The sequence below is a fragment of the Pieris brassicae genome, chromosome 2 (genome assembly GCF_905147105.1).
Source record: "Pieris brassicae chromosome 2, ilPieBrab1.1, whole genome shotgun sequence".
NCBI classification, from domain to species: Eukaryota; Metazoa; Arthropoda; class Insecta; order Lepidoptera; family Pieridae; genus Pieris; species Pieris brassicae.
The window spans coordinates 8688369-8709521 of NC_059666.1; the positions used below are offsets into that span (position 1 = coordinate 8688369).

General features: G+C 32.0%; 1 protein-coding gene across 1 annotated transcript in view; it reads left to right on the plus strand.

Moving 5' to 3' along the window:
- The first annotated feature begins 6683 nt into the window (after nt 1–6683).
- Nucleotides 6684–21153, plus strand: part of LOC123720082 — a 36177-nt gene continuing 21707 nt past the window's right edge. Inside the window, exon 1 of the mRNA XM_045676543.1 lies at nt 6684–6772. The gene's annotated coding sequence lies outside the window, so the exon portion shown is untranslated. The remainder of the gene's footprint in view (nt 6773–21153) is intronic.

A 21153-nucleotide genomic window follows, 5' to 3' on the forward strand; every position in this document is an offset into this window, starting at 1 on the left:
AGTATATTTTTTCTTTATATTGATGATCTCGATGAGCTCGATCAAATGCAATGGTAGACCTGTATCAAAGCGGCCACAAAGTAGACGATGAATTCGAACTAGTCCCAATGCCGACCAAGTACGATCGGAATTTTGACAAAAACAAACCTGCAGATAAATTATTGAAGAAAATGCAGCATTACTGACGTCAAAACTTATTTTTTCCGCTATTTATTTGTATTGCTTTTAATTGTATAAGATTTAAAGTTATGTTAAATTACTTTTAATGATAATAAATACAATGGAGTCTATAATTATCGATCATTGGTTAGTTAGATATAGATCTATCAACATTGTCATATCAAATAAACAACTGTAGGAACGGTTTTAAACCAATTTGACTTTGATGTTATTAAATTATAATGAAAATGGTAGTTGATACTAACGTTATCGCTTCGACATTAATAATAATGACTATCAAATTACCATTAGAATTGACTACAAATAGTCGTTAATTTATAGATTTAGCAACATTTATGAATTAAATCAACCACTAATATTAACAGTTCGGAACTAATTTTACTTTGAGTTATTAAATTAAATTTTCTGAATAAATCAAACGGTTAATCAAACTTTTAAAACCTCACCAAAAATTTTGTAACTTCTAATCTTCTAACTTTTTGGCTATTTGAATTGATTTGACATTCATGTTTAACAGCTATGTCAGTTGATTAGAACATTTACAGAAACTACACAAGCTGTGGAATGGTTCCACCTGTGCCTTATTGTTTGGGTTCCCACCTCGCTTCCTGCCTCGTTTCAACACCGTACGAGCCATATCAATCCAAATTTTTAATGACTAAGGTCATAGGATGGAAGTGTTCCACAGTCTTCTACATAGATGGCGGCGGACGGGGATTCTCTCGTGAGAGATACGACCTTGAATAGAGATCGCTATCGTGGCCGAATCGGTCTTGACAGTTTATTTCTTAACTCCTGGTTAGTTTAGTCCTGTTTGAAAGATATATTGCTGAAACAGATTGAGAAATTATTAATCAGACATATTTTTGACTAGGACATTTTTAACAGATTTGTCAAAATGGCCAAGAGAAAGCTTTGTTCATAATTAAGCAATGTCGGAATAAAATATACTGTGTACACAATACGAGTGGACTAATTTTAAAATCTCTTCCCAGTTCCTATAGAACACTTAATTAAGTTGTACTGTAAAGTCATTAGATAAATGGAAACACAGAGCTGTTTTACTATCACAAAAGATACACGTTAAAATGTCCATCCAATCCAACCAAAAAAGGGTTTCGTAAACAGTTCCTCTTATTTTAACTGTTTAATTTATGACTGTTGTTAATTTTTGTAACTGTAATATTTTCTTTTTAAACTAGATTTACGCTCTGCGTTGTCAAGACCCTTGTTACAAATGTTTAGTTGATAAATGAATATAGAAGTCAGGCGTTAGTCTAACATATTTACAAGAGCAAATACAAAGTAGAAAATAAAAATGCGACGAAATGTGGCCACTCCCGAGTTAATGGGTTAGAAGTATCTTGCCATTACGCCACGATCCAAAGGGTACTCTGACAGGGATATTACTCTGATATTTCAGTTCAGCCACAAAGAGATAGCGAAATACCAATATTCCTCTTATTAAACATTTTAAGTGCAATATTGTACTTCGAGTCATACAGTTTTTGAGAGGCAATGACTATTTTAAATCTATGTAGGGAAGTTCGATACGTTCACGGTTTACTTAAAAGGAGAAATAACTTCATTTATTTACCGAACATCACAATATTTAAAGGTAATATCTTCAAATATTTATTTCCAACACATAAATATGCAATATTTATAATTCTTAACCTACTAGTAATAATAATTAATAATGGATAAATATAGAATTAAAATAAATTTTAAAAGTTTGTTACCTGTGCCAGTATCGCAATATAGCGAGGAAAGCACCAGCTCTGGGGTCACTGGTACTAACAACCAGGCGCCAACTTTAATTCTCAAATCTTTAATTAGCGCCTGTGCACTTGAACCCAAGCGCAAAAGTTTATTATTTTCTGCCTGCTGTCCGGCTTGTGCTTGTCCGAGGGAGGTGAGGCGAAGTTAACGTATCCACACAAGTATTATATAAGTTTTTAGTTTATATTATTAAATATAGGAAGGAGTTTCACTAATCATTGTACCAGCTGATCACCTACAGCTTAGGTACGTACGTCAACTATTTATGGTTTCGCCTTTATTTTTATTTATTAACACTTCGTTACATTACAATATGAAAATTGAACATAATTAAATGAAAAGGACGTCAACTGGCGGGCTTATCGCTTTCGAGCGATCTATTCCAAGCAACCACTGTGAGTAAAGAAAAAAATGTATAAAATTAATGATAGTTATAAAGAAGAAACTAAACAGGAACAAAAAATAAACTAAACTGATACTGGATACATGAAATCCAAAAAGTAAAAAGTGCACATGAATCACGATAATCTAATGCGAGGAATAAAAGACGATCGATGTAAAAATATTTAATCAAAGACTCTTCTCTAATCTTCATTACTGAAGGTCGTGACTGTCTTGAAAATACCTAAGCGATACGTCAACATGCTGCTTTCATACCTCTGTATCCCCAACTTTCTTAGTGCATTAGGGACGTTGAGCCCCATTATTGGGTGTATTTGGTATTCTTTTTAATTGCTATTGTCTCTACCTCCTCGGCGACTTACGTCCCGGGGTCGAGGAAGTTAAGCTAAAATAAAGTAGCATGTCGTTATTTTTATTAGGTCAAAAAAGAATATATACATTGGAAGTAACCCACTTCGGTGTAGTTGAAGGTTAGTTTAGATACAATTCCTTTCCCTCAACCGCCTGGGCAGAGGCCACGGGTTTATTTGGTTAGACCAACGTGTAGGCGATCGACCCTGACTTCTCCTGCCATCACTCCTCCCTTTCATTGCCAACTCGTCGAGACTATTTGGTTCTCTCTTGATAATATGGCCAAAGTAGCTGAGCATCCGTTTGTAAATTATAGTCTTGAGGTAATTTTTGGTTAGAGAATGAACTTATTGGTTCTTTTTGCAGTCCATGGTATTCGCTATATTCTCGTCATATAAACATCACATAAAAATAAATAAATCAATGGCGCTACAACCTTTTAGGTCTGGGCCATTTCTGTATCTGTTTCATGATCCTTTGTGAATTGAATAGGCAAGTAGGTGATCAGCCTTCTGTGCCTGACACACACCGTCGACTTTTTGGGTCTAAGGCAAGCCGGTTTCCTCACGATGTTTTCCTTCACCGTTCGAGCTAATGATAAATGCGCACATAGAAAGAAAATCTATTGGTGCACAGCCGGGGATCAAACCTACGACCTCAGGGATGAGAGTCGCACGCTGAAGCCACTAGGCCAACAGTGCATAAACATTACATACTCCACCATATTCACACTGAAACTATTGACAATATGTCATCTGACATTGATATTATTCCTAAATTAATTGGTTTAGTTTTAAGATCGTATTAATATTGTGTCGCTCCACTTTAAATATGAAGTCCAAAAATGCAATACTAAATTCGTAGCCCTGCAACGCTCGTAGCGTAAGTAAGAAATTAAGAAGTTTACATCTTTCTACTACAGTTTACTCTACTTGCCACATAATTAAAAAAACCACACCATATATATGATCTACAGTATAAATTGCACGCTAAATATATCTAAAATATATGGCGATTTTCATGACAATAAAATTTAAAAAAAAAATTGCAGTTCTATAAAATGTAACTACAAATTATAGTTTTTACTTAGTAATTACTTATGCGGATTATATACATTATAGGTTACCAGTTCACTACCGAATCAAGCTCTGAATATATAACGTTTGTTCCGTTGTATTCGCGAAGAATTCGAATGAGAGGCGAATTAAAGTTTGATTTTAACAAAAGGAATTTGGTAGATATTGTTGATTTTGAACCTTGGCCTTGGATGTATTTGACCATTTAACAGTTTGTATAAGAACAAAGCACCGGTTAGGGATCTATGATCGTACAGTGAGATTATTTAAAATTTCCTGAACCCTGTACTAAGCAGGGTGTTGTGTGAATGATTTTTGAATATTTTCAACCCGTTTAAAATATTAAACGGTTCGAAAAGACAATAGTCTTTGGAGAAAAGGTTTACGTAGCGCCCGTGCGAAGATTGGTAGAAAGTGCATTTAGTTGAGTTACGCTAGAATCAGCTTTGCGTTCATACTAAATATTTCTTAAGTTTCTAATGCTAATTATATGGATTTATGTTTCCTTTATAAATTTCGTACTATTATTTATTCGGTTTTACCATTTCCATTTCATTGCCAATGGGGATCTTAGAGTATTTACGGGCCACAGCCAATTGTAGTTAGGTAGTTATTAAATCGTAGGTAGATGTAGTTATTAAATCAACATACAATAAATGCGATATTGGCTTCAATTCATTTCAATACTTCTTCTATTTAAATGACAAAACTTATTTAGTTTTGCCATCACGCTTATTTTTATATATTTTTTTCTTTTAACATGAGTAAGATGGACTTTGAATAGTCGTTTTCTTTCTTCTTTTTCTAAAATATTCTTCGTTATACTAAAAATTGATCGTCGCGTGAAGTTTTAAAATAAAACCGACAGCAAAACGTGCTAATGTGTTGAACACATCCCATGCATAAATCATGCCGCCTCTCACACTGTAAGAGCCTTAATGTTGGAATTTTTTAACGAATTTTCCCAACTTTTTCACCATTGTTCGCCGTCATAAAAATTATACTCATATTGGAAAAAAAATTTTTTTTTGTATTTCCAAAGTATATTTTTTCTATAAATGATATATTGTCACAGTCCACATATATACAGTAATAATAATTAAACATTGAGAAATAGAAAATGAAACAAATTTAAAAAAAAAATTGATCCCCGTGTCTGTGTATCTTTAATGCATTAAGCGAGAAATCAGGAAAAAAATTATGAGATTAATAATAATATTTGTTTAGTATAAATTGACCAGACGCTAGTCTACCAGAATATCTAGAGTATAACTGCTCTTCCTTGGTGTATAGTATAGTTTATGTTAGATATCTTTATCGCAAAAGAAAATGGATACTAATTTTAAATTAATTTTCAAGAAAAAATGTATAAAAGTTAAATCTAATATAATAAGCAAATTGAGTAAGACCTTTAGACGAGAGTTTGTGAATGTGTGTTGCGAGAAAATGTACATGACTGAGAGTCCCACAAAGAGTTTTACAAAGCATTGTTGTAATGCTTCCGTAGAATCAAAATTCAATCGTTATAGCATAATTCTTGAGTATCTCTATAGTTGGACTATTCCAGGGTTTAGGGGGGATTGGATTATCCCAGGGGATACAATCTGTATCATTTCGTGTGTTGACCATTTAGATAGTTGTTGAAATAAATATATTATAAAACTAGCTGCGCTGTTTAATATTCTCTTATTACGTAGCCTACCTTTATGGTAGCTACATTTCAATATATGGAACAATTTGCTTACTTATAGAGATGTTCGTTTTTCGAATTGGTCCAGCCATCTTCGAGATAGATTCGCAATATATTTCATTTTTATTAATATATATTACATAGATATTTTATTACTTTTACATGTACTATGTTTTGTAGTCAGTTCAGACAGAAAATAAACTAAGGGAGCAAATCGATGGGTATGCCATAAGGTTAGTACGATCCAAGTTTGGGTTGAATTAATTACCGAGAACTCGTAGTTGTCATGTAGTACATCGATATTGTTATTTGCAATTCAAATTGAGCATGTCTTAGCAAAATTTACAGTGTAAATAATAGAACTTACATTCGTACTTAACATTGATTCGTCGTAGATTAAGGACTCAAAACATACTTACGGCCGGCTTATCTGCTACCTTTAATGGTCGTGTTATTATGTTAACTCGCTCTTACAACTTAATTACTAACATTGATGAAAATATTGATATATTTTGCAACAATATTCCAATCTACCGTAACATTATTCATCATGCTGTTACTATATATTTCATTATATATATTACTTATTTTAGTTATTACTTTTTATGTTGTGGTTTTTTGTTTCATTGTTTCCTTTGCTAGCTTATGTTCTAATATCATTAATGTGTATATGTGTAAAATTTGTTGTCATATTTTATTGTATCATTTTATGCATACACGTTGTTTTAGAACTTATAAATAAAAACATAAAATGGAAAGTAAAAATTAATTAAACAGGACTAGTTAGAATAACATAACAAATTTTAATTGAAGCAGGAAACGTCAGTCACAATTAAGAGGATATCTTTGATTTATACACAAATATATTATATCTTTAAGATATAGGTAAAATAACATATGTCTTATATAGGATAAGGCAATTTCTCCACTTTTCCACATTACACTACCCGGGTGTTAGTTAAATAACTAAAAGGTGAATTTAAAAATCGAATTCCAATTTAATCTTTAAACGACTGGCATGTAGCTATAGCGCTCCATTTTCGATATATCATATTATTAGTATCTTACATTTTACCGTCCCAAGCTAGACCCAAACATATTCGTTAAATGGGCAAAGAAAAGTTATCTATATTTTGTCTATTGGTATATGATACTAAAAGACTGAATTAAGTTGGGTCCTGTGCGGCAGTATCGTTTGAGACGTGGGGCAGTGTGCACGCAGTCTTTGTTTCTAAGCGAAGTTGACGATTACGTAGTGACGTTAAAGTGAAGTGTAATTATTTTATAAGTGGTAAGTTTATCATAATTAATATTTCAAGATATACACAGTAATTTCAAGTAAAAATTGATAATAATATATATGATTATGGTCTTGCTCGGTTATTCCGTAAAAAATACTTTTTAATGATGTATAGCATAATTAATTACATATATTCGGTTGTGCTGAGATTAAAAAATATACATTAATTAAGTTATTAAAACGCATATATATAATATAAGAAACTTTTTAAATGGGGCTCATCCCCCACAGTGATGATAAAATTAATAATTTTAAATAAAATATGTATTTAATTATACAAAATATTTTATAATACCTTTCATAAAAAAGCGTATAATACACTCAAGGGTAATATCAAATTTAATTTAGATAGAATCTATTTCCTTTTCATTTTTGTATTCAATCTTTATGATTCAGCAGCTATTTTTAATTTAGCAAGTATGACTTTAATAAATGGAACACAAATTGTGTCAATATAAATTATTAAGCTTTATAGGTCTTATTCACGTTATTTCAAAACGTTTCATACTAAGAAGTCTGTATACTTAAACTAATATTAATTTTTCACTTAGTAAAAAGAAATATTTTTTTGAGATTTTTGCAAATATAACTGTTTCGTTACGCCGCAAGTTAAAATCCTATTGATTTGAACATTTGCAATTTGAATAACTTTATTTATTAAATTTATTATGGAAAATTCACGTCCAACGGTGAAATTGACATATGACTTATATAGGAAATTAAAATGAATCATAAATAAATAAAACACTATTTTTTATTTAATTAAAATAATATACACTTAGTAATTAATCAATATTGATTAAGGGTGTTAATAAATTATGCCTTAATTTGGATTTATCCTTGACACTTCAGAATTTGTGAAAATCGATACGAAAGGTGCCTTACAAACAGATCTGAACCTTCAAACTAATTAATAATGGACATGTTAGAATTAACACGTGGTGAACGTGGTTTGTAACATAGAAGGAATACGATCTTGTGTCCGTCTACCAACCAGATAGACCGATTAAGTGAAAGAATTATGGTCCTGAAAATTGTACCTCAACAAAGAGAGGCACTGGTCAGGAACCCGTGGTAACAGGCGCTTAGACATGAGCTACCGATTGAAGAAAGAGACGAGATTACAATTTTGAATCAACGGTGAAATAGCTACGATTTCATCGCGATTTTAATACACGAATAACGATGTGATGGCTTAAGCTTCTATGAGGGTGTCATAATGACGGCTTTGGATTTACCGCGTATTATCTTGAATGAAATATCATGCCTCGTCATTGAAATGCAATTTTAATTTCATAGGATTATTACGTGCTTTTAATTATGATCGGCTTATGTGACTCTAAGTACAATTAGTTAATTAATAATTGGTAAAATGTAGAGTAATACACTATTCTGAACATATATAATAATAGTAATATTTAAAAATGGATAAATAGGAATCTAAAATAAATTTAAAAATGTATCAATGTGGCAATGTTATGCAATGATACTTATTCGTTGAGCGAGGAAAGCACCAGCTCTGTGGTCACCGGTGCTATCGACCAGGCATCATGACTTAAACCACACTGCCAAAGAGTTTCTACACGAAAGGGAACAAAATTGAAGATGTAGGAAATATTATGAATTTAAACAAACACTTCAATGTATACACACTGAACCAGCTAAACTATGATAATTTAGTTTTATACAATGTTTTATTAACACTATAAAACATTAAACAAATTTATATTACAGTAAATGAAAAACAGTTTATTTCAAAATCTCATCTGTGATAACGCATCTAAGTTAATAAACTACTGAATTCAGCCTCAGAAGAATTAATGTGATGGGGTTTCTTGGTTTAATGGATCAGAATTATTTAATTTTATCGTTACTTTTTATTTTAAATGTGGTTTAGGCACTGAGGACCGTCGTAGCTTCTATGTTGCTTTTTAAAGTTTTTCATTTTTTATATACTGTACTAAAATCATATGGTTTCAATAGCAACATTATTGTACATCTAGTCACAATTTTTCTCGAATATTTCCTTGGCTTTGGATTCTTTCTCTTACTTAGCAATATGTAGTGCGTTTCAATGTGACACACGAAAGTACGATATTCTCTAATGCGTTCTAAAAGCATTCTAATTAGGTAATTTTAAAAACTTTTATCCTCTTTTTTCATTGCATTGTAAACATTACTGGATAGAAAGAGACATAGAAAGAGTCTATATTTTACCTTTGCAAGGGAATAAACCAGTGTATATATTTGCCATGGCTTTTAAAACAAAACACAACAAAAGGTTATATTAACAACTTGTATGAAACAGCCCGATGGGGATCAAAATATTACGCCTTGCTCGTGAAAATCTGCCCATTATCCCTCACGGGCCTATTATTTTTTATATCGGGTTTCCACATAGCCGTTTTGTTAACACTTGTTTAAGTTAATTTTGATCCCGAGGGTAAATTTTCTATATTTGCTCACAAAATTTGAATCAAATTGGTTTATTTTGGCATAGCTTATGTATGGTTAACGTGCGAATCTGAGGACGAGACAGCAAAAAAACTTTTCTTAAAACAACCTTCCTACATGGAAGAATTATATTGAAAAATAACATTAAAGTAACATTCAGAGACGAGAGTTAGCGCCATGTACGTGCATCAAAGTGTCAAAGCGACTTCTAAGCCTCAATAGAAATGATCTCAAAATAAACATCTCTTTGTTCTTGGTGCCACAGACAGTTCCTTGAGCAGATGCAGATGCTTCAGCGCCGAGGAATCAGTTAACCATATAGTCGTAGAATGCTGTGGCTTCCCAACGAACAACAACAACGAAATCCTCGGAGTAGTGAGGTCGCTCCGAAAAGCCTGCGAAGTGCATAGAAAACTTCTGAGCTTCTTAAAGCCAGGAATTTACGCACAACCGATCAAATGGGCGTCTAAGTACGAACACACTACATGCATACATACAACATCATAGTTTGCGATAATTTTCGACTGAATATTAACTTTGGAGCCAAATAACACAAACTACTTTCATCTATTAAATTGATTCGGAAATCGCATGTCTAATAAGGACTTGTACCGATTCAATCTTAGTTTCGTATTAATCTTAGTTTTGTGGATACATACAATAACGAGACGTTAGTTTGTGCTTAACTAGATAATTCCAATCATTATAATTAATTAAACCATATCTTTTTGGTCGTAGGTAATTTATAACACATTTAGTTGGTAAATCATACTAAATTAGTTTCGAAAACTATTACCGTAGATTAGTCTATAGAGAAAATGTGTTTAATTTTAAAAGGGTTTTCCAATCAGGAAAGCTTATTGTAATATATACAAGAACGAAACGTGTGAAGGATATTCCGGTTTGAATTGAAATAAAATTTTCCCATTTATACAAAATACAATGTTCTGTGAAACCAGAGCATGGTGGCTATTACCCACAAGGGAGACCTTCTAACTTTTCGTAAGAGCAACAAAACATCTTAAAATATTTCGTACCAAGTTTTTCGTACGATAAAAAGATTCTATGCAAATACATGGAACCTTGTTTTATAATGTTTCGTGTAATATAATATAAAGTTTGAGTGTTGGCCTAGTGGCTTCAGCGTGCGACTCTCATCCCTGACGTCGTAGGTTCGATCCCTGGCTGTGTATCAATGGACTTTCTTTCTATGTGCACATCTTATCATTCGCTCGAACGGTGAAGGAAAACACCGTGAGGAAACCGGCCTGCCTTAGTGGGTCTAAGTAAAAAGCGTGCGCCAGGAAAAGTCTGATCACCTACTTGCCTATTAGATTAACAAATGATCATGAAACAGGTACAGAAATATGAGACCCAGACCTAAACAGGTTGTAGCGCCATCTATTTATTATTTTTTTATAATATAAAGTTATATCAATACAACCAACCTAATCGCAAGTATAAAATCAATATTTATAGATAAGTGTTTGTAGATTTGGGACAATTTGCGATAACGATATATTTATTCATTTTAAAACTACATGGATATAGTCAAAAATAGTTTGGTCCTTGTGGTAGAACAGCATTTTCTCGCTATAATACGATACTTTTACAGTAAAGAAAACAATGAAATAGGAATTCTTTTAAAGCAACATACCTGTTTCTAATATTGAGTATTATTTTTAAGAGAAATGAATATCCCAGTGACGTACTTGGCCTACACGGCTCCTAAATATTATTATTCTCGCACATCAGCACCATTTCGCCCACAATCTATCAAGTGGCTGTAATTTCGCCTATTCGAGTATTACGCGACATGACGTGCCTGTGACAGGATTATTTGTCGCTTGTCGGGTTCAGTCTTACGTAGATATATTAAGAGAATGAAAGATGGCCTCAGAAAAAAAGTTTTAGGACAAATTTTAATCTATAATTAGATATCAACAATGCGTTGCACATTAAATCCTCTAAAGCCTCAACAGTATTGGCTCAGTAGTGAATTTTAGCGCAATTCAAATATATAAAAATATATCAGATATCAATAATATATTAGAAACTTATAAATGCCTTTTAGCTGAATACGTATTTTTGAATAAAATCAATCAATAAATAAAATAGGATTACCTCTATACGAAATAATTTTTGTGTACACTCCATAAGTGCCAATTTAGTTTTAAACTATAAAAATAATATCTTTACTATTTCAAGTTCACGTAGTAAATAACATAATATTAATTTAATATTTTGTTTATTTCAATTCATTACACAAAGAAAATCTTAATTCCGAGAGGAATTCCTAAGAAGAATGTTGCTTTATAATCTAAAGAAGATATTGAAAATGATTTTACTAGTGAGAATATTTTTTTCATCAAAACAGTTTTACTATAGTTGTATAGTCATTATTCTCTTCCACTACAAAGAACCTTAATATTTAAAGAAAGTTCTAGAAAAGCCTGCTGTAACGATGAGGTTTTTAACCTATATTTTAATATTTTTTTACATTAATAAAGCTTTTCGCTGACTCTGATAATTGAGCTTGTAGTATGAAGATAATTTCTTAGTCGTATTCTTCATTGCAGAAGGTCGCATCTTTGTATGGTTCCTGCTGCCCTGCTAGAAGATAATTATGTTTCATTTATTACAGTTTTTTTAGGACCACGCACTTTTAAACATATTGGTATGCTGTCCATGACCAATACTAACGAATTTTGTTAACATTTTTAACATTCATAAGCATGCGCTAAGACGCGTCTCAACTGAAAACATGTATTATGATTTTGATTGGTAGAACCTAAGACTGAATTGTTACTAACAATAAATAAAACTAATATGTTTATAATCTGAAATAAATACATAATAATCATTATAAGGAATTCACTTTACAGTGCATAGTTATTATATATTAAACAGCGCGGCACAAAAACTTTTCTGTGTTTTTGTCTACATCTTTTAATATACACATACACTCACGCGCTGTGCGATGTCATACAAGACATAGACATAGACATACTTTATCAAACTTATTGTCAAGGCACCTATGGTAAGCTTACCCGTGATGTAATTTCTGGTACAAATTGTTACTGTCAAAACAGCCTGTGCTATTACAGCCTGCCCTTATGGTACTTTATGTTAATTGGAGTTTCCGCTTTTCCAACAGCCGAGCGTAACTAGTGTAAGACATGTGGAAGGGGAATTAATTTGTATCATAAGCCAATATGCGATTTAAATATTGATTCGAAGATTGTCTAGCAATTGGGCTTTTTGTTAAGTTACTAAAGTTTAGGATTTTAAATTGAAACCATTCTAGTTATTATTATTTAGTTTTGTGCGTAACGTAAACATTTTCTTTTGTATTTTGGAAATGAGAATATCCTGCGCGCGCTACGCGCTGTATGTAATAATCATAAACCGTAGCGTTCTTAATATTTTCCAGTAATAATATAGTGAATAATATTTTGCTTTGTATTTACAAGACTATTATTTTATATACGAATATTTATTCTATACAACAAATATATTTTATACAATACAATATATAATCTATAAATTATAATTTATATTATTACAAAAGAAACTTTAAGTTTATTAGACGACCAATATTGATATTTGAGTACTATGCAAGCACTTTTGTCTCTTGATATTACTTTAATGCTTGGAAAAACATCTTAAGAATTTACATGAATAGACAGGAGGAATTGTAAACCGATTCTTCTTTCAAACTCACGAAAACGAATTCACAAATGAAAATTATTTACGACGAAAATGTCAATTGAGGGTAAACATTTTCAATGGGTGGAAAATTTCAAAGGAATTAATAGAAGGTGAAAAATTTTATAGCTTGTTACGTTGGGACTTTGATAAATTTTATCGGTTTTCTTAAGAATCCCGGCTGAGGTGACAACGAGGTGTTGATAAATTAAAAACTGTTCTCGGAAATCATAACTTAAGTCTACAACCTCCAATTATAAGATGTTCTCTTGATGAAAATAGTCGAGGTTGGAGATAGAAAATTAAATGCCTTATTTCAACTGTTTTCACAAGTGTCTGAAATTTAGGTAAAATATTCTAATTTTCAACTAGAAACTGTCGTTGTGGCTTAGTTATTAAAGGTGATACAATATTCATTTCCGGTGAATTAATAAGAAATAATAATTATGTAAAATAATTATAAGTTTATAATAATACAAATAGCTTTAATCCGGTTAAAAAAAATTTTCTTTAATAATAATTATGTTCAGGCTAGCCGTATGTACCTTGTAAAGTTATCAATGAGAATTAGAAATACAGGAGCCATGTTTAAAATGTTGCCTTTCTTTACTTCTCTTTATATATATATATAGGACACTATTCTGTCACATTTTGTGTTATAAAACTACATACAACATACAGGCAACATAGTTTTTATCGGCTATATGTTCTTTGCATTTTCGTGTAAATCCGTTTTCCGCGGAAGTGATTTTTTTCCTACGTGACATTTCCAACAAAAGCTACTCATCGGAAGTGGATATTGCAACTTGACGTTGAAACACAAAAGCTTAAATAACCAAAGAGTGATCTAGGGTACCTGTACTAGATCTACGTATGTATATGCAATACTTAATCTCAAGTCAAGTGAAAGCTTCCAGCAAGGGAGACACTACAAAGGTGTTTTTACATTATATTTAAAGGTATTAAATTGTGTAAGTTACTAAAGTTTCTAATAAATATTAAATTTATGTTTTATAAAAATAATCTTTTGAGGTTTGACCTCAGAAGTCTGTATATGTTTCATAATCATAATAGGCAAGTAGTGTAATGATGAAGTAATGATCCAGTCTGACACACGCCGTCGTATCTTGTGTCTAAAGCCGACCGGTTTCCTCACAATGTTTTCCTTCATCGTTCGAGCGAATGTTAAATGCACACATAGAAAATATGGTACCCAGCTGGGAATTGAACCTTCGATCTGAGGGATGACAGTCGTATGCTGAAGCCACTAGGCTAACACTGCTCTCACGTTTTATAAGTAAGTTTAATTTGATAGGAACGCGACGTCCCCAAACCTTTCCCTTTATCCCTTTGCTTTTGCTAACAAAGCTCACAACTATGGTGATTTTATTTAAACTTTATGTAATATTTGACAGCTATTTCGTAGTGACCATAGATTATAAATAGACAAAGTAAGTATTCGAATCGTTCAATGGCTGTGGTGTTGTCCATTTTGAGAGTATTTAGCTATATGACTTATATAGTAACAGATGTATAAAGCCAAGATAATACAGCCAATCTGCGCTTTTGAGACCAGGCTAGAGCACTTTAGGATGTTGTCATTGGGGAATCGCATTAATTGATATGTCGTTTGCGTTTGGGATATTTAACCTTTTAACTAAATTCAAAATCCTAGATACTCCAGGGATCCAAACATCCCATTTGTCCCATAGAAGCTCACTGATATCCAGATTGAGCATTCTGATAAACGATCTAGGTGTGGATATCCATAGTTACGCCCCTCACACTTCGAAATCGATTTTTCTTTAGTTTTTATAATTAAATTTTTGGTTTAATATTTTTATCTCTTCGTGTATATTCTGTTTGCCTATAAGTGCTTTTCACATGAAAAAAAATATTTTATTTTTCTTGTACCAATGTATTAGTGTACTGAGCTTTGACAAGCATATATGAAAATAACTAGTCGTAACGTTGTTAATTTTTTAGATTCTTTATAATGTATATGCGTATATCATAATATTGATGATCTGATAGGTTTAGTTTCGTCTAGCTGTGTAACACATTTTAATATAATATTATTTGTACTAGGAATATATGACGTGAGACGATTTTATTTGACTAATTAATAGTTTTGGAAACGGAAGACTATGAAAACCTTTGTATATATTTTATAATACGCGATTGTTTAGCTAATATGACCCGTGAATTTACATAGTGTTTTGTTAATTTTCCACTCCATTATGACCCGTATTAATATCAGTTCAGTCTCACTTATGATCGTTTTGTTTTATCATTAACTAGGTTTAATAAACACATAGGTAATCAAGCAATCAAGGTAAACAATCTCGAGAGGTTTTCATATCGGTTATACATCAGTCAAGGAAGAGTAGTAGTAGTAGTAGTGGAATAACATACAACAGCAAAGTTCTGTATCTGTCAGCTTATTTAGAAGTAAAAAGAAGAGCGAAATTGTTTAAAGTGTGTGCAAAAGAAATCGTATAGAGAATGAGCTATACAAAATTGACGTAAAGACAAAAAAAAATTAAATCTACAGGTAATAATTAGGATGACGTATATTAATCGTCCAGGAAACGATCTTTCCACATTGGTGACCCTGATGTGACCGTGTTTGTTAGACAATAGTCTATAGAAAAATGCTTTTCTATCTTCAATCTATATCTTTGTACAATTACTTATACCCCATAATGTACAACAAAAATAGTTACATTTGAAAACCACACAACCAGTGGCGTATACTAACGTCTTGCAAGAACCCCAAGAAATGCATTAGAAAATGTTAATTTCATTGAAACTAATTAATGACTGAGTTCCCGGTACTCCATTTAAAAGACTTTGACGTCGATGTTCGATGTAGACGATTTTATCTCGTAACGTTCAAAGATGTGGTAGAACTTAGGTTTCTTTTTGGTCAACTCGTATTTAATATATTCTAGAAAAAAGTCCTCTAACAGAACTTTATTCAAACAATCTATATTTATAATCTAGCGGAAGTACGATACATTAAATGATATCAAATTCGTGAATTACAATTCAAGGCTCGATAATTTGTAGTAACATAAGTGGAGCCTCACAATTTCCAATTCCAAATATAACATACGATTAATTTAAATTCAAACTAGAAGCTCAGTTAACAGTCAAAAGTTTTATGAAAGTTTGCCGAGCGATGCGGTTTTGGGTCACAAAACGAAAAATATTCAAAGCCGTCAAATATTTAACGAAGGAATTCCACATCAACTATTCTATATAATTAAAATTCATATAAACACTTTACACAAAGCTTTATTCGCGGCAAAGCTTTTTCTATCAGGATTTATTATAAACTATAAATATAAAAATATATGTATTATACCGCGTTGTTGCAAAGCTAGCTGCTATTGCTAGCATATAGTCCTTGGTTCGATTTCAGGTTTTTAGACTTAAAGGGTTGATCATCTTGTTGTCTTATAACAAAAGTTCACTGTACGTTTTGCTCCATTAAGAAGTTACGGGTCGAAGAAAAAGAAAATATTTCGTCTTATCGTATATTAATCGTATTATTTCAATAATTAATATACGAAAAAATCATGTATCACTCTTTTGGATTCATTATACTAATAGATGGTGAAATATACATGATAGACACGCCATAATGGAACCTTAAGATTTTTGAAGTTTTATAGTAATTATGATGACACTTTATGATTTCTCATTTTAATTGACAATTTCAAACAATGACATCGGACACGATTCTTTAAAGAGATCCAATTGAAACAAAATTCAAATTACAAATTTAAATAATACTGTTTCGTACGATTATTTAACAATTTAACTTCCATTTCTTCGCGAAACTTGTGAAATTTTAATCAAAACCCATGCAAATTGGCATGGACGGTTGCCAAGAAAAGTATTGCAACTTTTTGAAACGTAACTTATAATTCGGACTGGCGTTGCGTCAAACTGGAAGATCTTGTTTTGTAACAATAAGGTAATAAAGCATTAGCTAGAAGCCTTTGTCTTAAGATTTCTGTATCTGTTTCAGTCATCAGTCAATGCCTGACACACGTGATTGATTTTAGATATAAGACATTTCGATTACTGACGACAAATTGGGTAAATGGGAACATATAGAGAAAATTAAGGGCACAGTCGGGGCAAGAACGAATGACCTCCGAGATGAATATAGCTAGAGCTACCCTAAAATTATACAATTAACAAATTGTATATATAAAACTTCCTATGTATTTTTGGGTACTTTTGCCCTGTCCCTTCTGTGGTACGTCCTAGATTTGGTCTCGGTATGTACGACAAGGCCTATTTCGACTTGAGTTCACCATGCACGGTTGTCTTGTCCTCCAACTCGAAAGCCTCTTCTCATTCATCGTTTCTACACGACCACCTAAGGATTGCCTTTCGTATTCTTGTCACTATATATTATTTTATACTCACTGCTCACAACTCACTATTGCTTATCTTATCACGTAATGTTACTCCACGCATACTTCTTTACGCTCTCATTCCAACAGCATTTATTCTATGCCATTATTCTCTGCCACACGTTTCATATTCACTGCCGTACGTTAACGTTGAGACAAGAATCCCTCAATCCCTATATTCACTCAGGAATTCATATATTTCTAATTCTATTCCAGCATTCACTCATATTTTATATCATCATCATACTTTTCATACTCAGTAAACAAACAGCCTAAGTGCACCAACTTATCAACCTGTTTCGCTTTCTCTTTTTTCACTAATTCCTCTGCCGACGGCACAGGTCGTCACCGTAAATTAATATAAAACTTCAATTTTTATTACAAAAAGAGAAAAAAAAAACATTTACGAATTGCGCTTTAGAATCTAATCGATATATTATCGTAATTTTATCTTAAGAAATAAAACTAAGAATCCTACGACATTACATGAGCACACTTTACGAGGTATAAAAATAGGCTATAACTCTGTTATTACAGTTGATAACGGAATCGCTTCGAAATAATATTGAACAAGTGATGTTTTTATTTGAAATATATGATTTTAGCGGAGTAATAATTACTGTAAGAATATAGTTTGTCATTAATAGTTTTATTTATCATTATAGATAAAATTTGGCAGGGGGTTTATTAAGATACGCTAAAAATCAAACCAAGAAATTAAATCATGACAACAGGGCTATATTAAAGAGCATTCTGGAATAATGTCATAAGCTAAGAAAGAGTTTTTTTTATTTGTTTTTTATGTAATAAGAGGTAAACGGGCGGAAGGCTCACCTGATGTTAAGTGGTAACGCCGCCTATGAACACTCACAATGCCAGAAAGCTCGCAAGTGCGTTGCTGGCCTGTTTAGAGAATTGGTAGAAGAATTAGCACGCTCTTTTCCCAAAGGACCCTAAGTCGAATTGCTTCGAAAATACTTTAGTGGGCCGCTGGTTCCACATAGTGTTGGTTATGTGATAAGCTACTGTCTAATGGCTGTCGAAAGTTTACATAGGTATGAAATCAAAAGCTCTTTGTACCTGATTTTTTTTCTTTTGATTGACATATATAACATTATAGTACTTATTATCTTTATGACTAAGACAATGAAGTCGAGGACAACAGATATATATGTTAATTGTACACTTCATAATGTAGTAAAAAAATGATATTATCAAAGAATTATACGTTTCTAAGCATATCAATAGTAAGAAAACACTTTTTAAACGGATTGAAGCCATGTATTATTATTATAAACTTATAATTATTTACATAATTTTAAATTTTAAATTTTCCGACGTTTGGCAGGCTTTACAGCGTGCGTGGTCACGGTGACTGAAGACAAAAGGTGTTGAATGTCAAAAGTATCACAGCTGTAGAGAAAGTTGTGTTATCTGTATTTATTTCCCCGGAGTTGATATTGACTAAAAGATGACGGATGACGGACGGGTTTGCAGAAATGACTCACGGTGTCCTCTATTTTCGCGGATTGTTTGTCTAGGCTTGGGAGTTATCATAAAATAACTTGAAGTTTACCAAATTTAAAGGAATAATTCCTTAATATATAAGAAATTTTATTACACTGTTACAAAGTATCTGACTGATAGACTTTAATTTCTTTATAAAAGTTAAGTTTATTAATAATGTTAAGTACATTCTCTTTTCGCAACGTCAAACCAAAGCAAAAATATACCTAATGTATAAGATATAAATATATATAAGAATAAAAATGTATAAGAATAATAAATTATAAGGTGTCACGTGTAAAATATGGACATAAGGAATGCAATAAAGATTTGAGTTTTGAGTATCTAGTTTGTTATTTATAGTATTAAATTATAATATGTAGGTAAACCCTCAATAAAGTAAAAAATATTTTTTTGTTAAATTGATTAACATTACTGATAGGATAGGAACAGCCTTCGGTGTCCGACACACTTCGTATTATATAATTTCAGTATGTAAATTCACCAGATAGAAATATGAATCGATTTATCACAGCCAAGATTTAAATTCACGTCCTCGGTCGATAGCCACACGCTTAATCTAATGAAGTATGCTGTTCACATCCTCTCAACAATAGAAAAGCGATTTGAAAGAGTGCCTGATTGTTTATCGCCAGTTCTTCTCCTTTCTTCATTCGCTCTTAATTAAGAGGTGGTAAATGTAAATGCAGAAGCATTCCACATTTTACTAATGTTAATAAGTGTTGAGGTTATTTACCTATATGAATATTTTGATTTTATCTGCTCCAAAGTCTTATTAATGAAATCATATAATTAGGGCAGAAAACCATACTCACTATACATTTCAATAAAATAGCTATTACCGTATGTTAGAGTGTCTTTCGTAAAATACAGACACTAGAGCATTTTAGTTTTACCCACGATAAAATATTTAGCAATACTGCGGTAGGAATCTAGAAAAGTTAGTGAATAAGTTATACATGAAATTGGTTAGAAAAAAGGACGCTCGAATTCGTTCATTCTTTTAGGTTAGACGAATATACATTTTCTACTTACTTGCTTACATCGGTTGTTTTACATAAAGCCATATTCATAACAATAATACTATGATTGTCAAGCATAATTCACTGTCCTTCATAATCAAAGGTAGGATTTACTATATAATATAATGGCAATTAATTTTGTTATTTATACTATAAAACTATACAATAAAAAATGCGTGCCTGTACTAGTGTACACACGTAAGAAGTGAAACTTATTTATGAACTTATTTTTCGAAAAATGATCAACTGTATGCAACTTTACAGAAATTGGTTAAATAAAGTTAAATTAGAAAAAAGTTTATTTCATATTACCTTATTACTACTAAGATTATTACAGAATTTCATTAATTGTTATAGAATTATTAGTATCATTGCTATCGTTATTATATATTTTCATTATAAATGGATTCGAATCAACCGTGATAGGGAAAACAAAAAGATGGCGCGTAACGGAAAAATGTGACGGTAACTTAAAAATATAGGATTTACAATAAACTCATAAATTGCTGCTCGATTTGGAATTCAATTGTGCAGAGGCCTTACTACATATCTTGGCAGTACTTAGATTCCAAATAATTACAGTATACAGTGTGTATACGCACATACCTAATCACATACTCACTCACTCACGCATACTTAAAGTCTTATACAACTTTTGTTTGATTAGATTTAACAACTTTTTCGTTAAATAAAATTGTTTTGATTTTTAATAATTGTAATCTTTTCATCCACAACACACTCCTTAGTGTGGGGACTAGCGTTGGTTCAATTTTATCACAACCATTTTCTGTCATGATTAAAGTTTTATTATGGCTCTTCGGCCTTGGCGCGTGCACTGCTTCTGTCGGCGTTAAAAGTACACTGCCACTGCCTTCGCGTTGCGTAGAGATGTGGGATCTCTTTGCATCTTCTACCGCATTTACCATGGAGAGTGTTCAGAGAAATACCTGCAACTGAGTTTCATCACCATACCATCCGTATCACGTCGACGCCCGTCGTTCCATAACTAAGCGTTTCTTAAGGCAGTTTTTGCCACGGACCACCACCACCTGGAACCAGCCCACTGAAGTATTTCCGAACCATTTCGACTTAAGGCCTATTACATTAAAAATGACAGAAGTTCACAGGAGTTCTGGTGAAGCTAAACTTTATTATGATTCATGTATCAACATAATTCGTATTACAGTTTTCGTAGTTAGAATTGTAAACCTATATTCCTTGACATCCA